The sequence below is a fragment of the Lutra lutra genome, chromosome 13, assembly GCF_902655055.1.
Source record: "Lutra lutra chromosome 13, mLutLut1.2, whole genome shotgun sequence".
In the NCBI taxonomy this organism is placed as follows: domain Eukaryota; kingdom Metazoa; phylum Chordata; class Mammalia; order Carnivora; family Mustelidae; genus Lutra; species Lutra lutra.
In genome coordinates, this window is record NC_062290.1 from 23,229,058 (window position 1) to 23,232,612 (window position 3,555).

The following is a 3,555-nucleotide window of genomic DNA, read 5'->3' on the forward strand; positions in this document are numbered from 1 at the left end:
TGTATTTTAGTGGGGTGTTTTGAAAGTATGTCCTAACCCTTCTGGTTCAAACACATTTTCTTGAACTTTTTGCCACATGCAGTAGAACACATTCAAGCCCTTCTTCCTCCTGCCAGTTGGCCCTTATTCAACCATCTGGCCATTTACCCCCTCAAAAAAACATCATATACAAGCTATATTTCTTGTAATTCATCCTCTGTGTTGAGAATAGTTAAGGAAGAATGAGAAAATCAGTTATCCTTTGACATCCAGAGGCTCTCTTGTAATGCCACGGGTCCGGGTGTGCTGGATAGGAAGCAAGATCTTCTCCGTGTTGCCTGAATCATTCTGTAGTTGCATATGATGCTCTTGGTGCCCACTGATTTCTCTCTGAACATTCCCCAAGACACTGAAAATTATTCAGTTTAGGATTCACCAGCATTTATCTAAGAATCTACCCAACCAATTGGTTTTCCTTTTGATAACCTTGACTCTCAGAATAACCTCGCAATTCCAGTTGCTCCAGGATCCCAGCCCAGGGCAAGTTGCATCTTTCTAATCCCCAGATATCAGGTGCTGCTTCCTCTTCTCCTTTAGCTGAGAGACCTACCCAGCAGCATCTACACCAGCTTCACCTTGCTTATGAGGATAATGGAAGGTCCTATTTCACTTTGCTTTATACTCACATCTTTTGTTTTGACTTTTTTTTTTTTTTAACATATAAGGGGAAAAATAACTTTTCCTCTGTCAGGATAAATGAAACAGATGACATAGTGTGCCAGTCTCGAGTAGAAGATGATTCCCCATTTACCTGTACCAAGAAGGAAAGGCAAAATACAAGCATGTCAGCAGAACCCTGTGGCACTGGAAGAAAGCTCCCAAACTCATGATTTCTCAGAGATGTGGGCTGAATAGAGGCATTTGTAGTAAAACTAAGCTAATGAAGCCCCAACTGCCCTAGTTTTTAAGGATTATAAGTTTATTTTAAAATTGTGATTCCTTGCTAGAATCTACCTATGTCTAGAATATTTTCAAGGTGAAAGATGAACTGTGTTCTTTGGGCCTGTTTAATTCTCATAATTTGGTTCCTTACCTTTTTTGAAAAACAGAAATATGCCATCTCTAATTCTGACTTGTATGGCAACTGAAGAAAATTCCAAAGGTTTAGGAAGCAGAGAAGAGCCAGAGAGTCAGAGGTCATAAGCTCTAACCAGTGAACTCTCCTTTAAACTCTAGCTGGATTTTTTCTTTTTCCCCAAGGCAAGTTCACTAGGCATTTTGAAGATTTGTTAGAGGGAAAGGCTGCCAGTTGCCATTATTTTTAGCCACTTATACATATATTTAAAAATAATATTTTGACATTCATGTTCAATGAAACAGCATCCCTAATTCCAATGGCAACCTATGCCAAGGGAACAAGGTACTGAGCCGTACTCACGTAAGAGACACAATGCCACAAAGGACCAACGTAAAACTCAAATTTGATGTGTAGGTTAATCCAAGGGGAAACTAATGTTCAAACTTTGTTTTTTGGGTTTTTGGTTCTTTCTTCAGTGGGCTTGAGTTCATTCCCTGGGAAATGATGGCCATACTGCATATACATTGAGAGCGAAATATTCTGGACCATATACCAGCAAAAGTGAACCCTTCCTATTTTAGTTCTTCTCCAGACAAAGGTGTTAACCATCTAGAGTACACACACACACACACACTCACACACACACACACACACACACACGGTTGCCAGTATGACTGAGCAACTGAGAGGTTTTGCTTCATAGATGATTGGCCAAAAGTTCAGGATGCTACAATCAGATGAATTAAGTAAGATGGAAGGCCTTCCTTTAGAGGTAACTATGTCCAGATTTCTCCCACAAGACCCTAAAATTCCTGACCTCATATCTTTGTTCCTACTCTCTCTTCTTCCTAGATTTCTTCCCCCCTCCACCCCCGTCCCTTTCTACCAGTCTTGTGGAACACAGACCCAATGCTACTTTTTAATCTCCCATCCTCTCCTAAATCTGAAGGATCTGATGCCTCTACTGACTATTCATAGCATCTACAACTATAAATAGACATTGGAAAAGAGTGAAAGTATGATGATTGTGAACAGAGGCTTTTAAGAGCTAAACATCTGAGCTTAAGTTCTGGTTCTCTTTCTCACTATTACAGCTCTGTAACGCCTAGAAAATTCTTTAGTCTCTCGAAGCCTTGATTTTCTCCTCTGTAAAATAGAAAATAATGTGGTATTAATATGATAACATGAGATAATACATAGAAAGTGTTTAACTAGGTTAAATTTCCAGCCAAAGAGAATATGCAATGAATGCTGTTGGTATTATATCAAAGCAACTGCCATTTTCTTCCTAAATTCCATATGTAGCTGTGTATCTATCTTAGCCACCACCACCACCCACCCATCCCCAACACTAGATTCTTAATTTGCTTAGACTGGGAATCAGGTCTCTTGCACCTGTGTCTTTTCCAGAGATCCTAGGGCAATGTTTTGCACTAAATACATTTGTTAAATGAATGGTGGAGATTTTGAGCTAACAACTTATACTTGACTCTTAAAAGCCATGATCTCCTCAGAAATATCCTGGTAAGGCTTATGGGACATAGGCAACACATTTCAAAATGCCAGTGAGGAGGCCTAAAACTGCAGTGGTCAAGTGATGGGACTGAGCAGAAGACAGAAGACAATGGCTTGTATTTCTTTGTTCATCTACAAATACTCAAAAAATAAAAAGAAGACAGAATCTCAATTAAAAAAAAAAAGACTGTACTGGATCTATGAAAAACAAACTGCAAATCAATCTTGTGGACGCAGTGGAACAATTTTAAAATTGTCAGTGTTTTGTGTTGGTTGTTGGAATTGGCCATTATAAGAATTAGTTGTCAGTCAACTCTTGGAAACCACACACTAGAATTTGTTTTGAACCTTTGGATTAATTGCTATAGCTAAATTTCTAGACACAATTTTCTCATTATTTCAAATTCTGAGCTTGAACAAAAAGTGTATGTAATTTTAAAAAGATGATAATAAGTACTTACATGAGCTATTTTATTTACAGATAAAATTAGGTGATTGCCATTTCATAGTTTTTATGATGTAAGATGGTGTTAAAATTCTACCTTTCAAGATCCCCAGGCCTCAGAGAATTCTCATCTCAGTGGAATGAGAAAACTGAATTCTTCTTAGTATTTAACATTCATAGAACTTGTAAGAAAGACACCGTAGTACCATGACTTTTAATTTCCTCATGGCTTATGTAAATATGAGGCCATCTACAGCTGAGTATGTGTGAGTTTTTTTCTTCATTCCATCTCTCTCTAAGAGAATTGTTTTTGAAAAATCATCTTTAATTTAGAGAAGCATTGTACATAAAAGAATGTATACATTGCCATCTGCTAAAAAGTGTCAGAAGGCTCCCCATGGTGAAGCTTGCAGCATCCTGTGGTTTTCAACTCATTACTTGAGGGATTCGGCGAGGTTTCTCCTAAACACTGTCAAGGCTTTGCTGAACATTTGGCAGCACTGAGAGTACTTTAAGCAGCTCATTTTGGTTAGTGTCT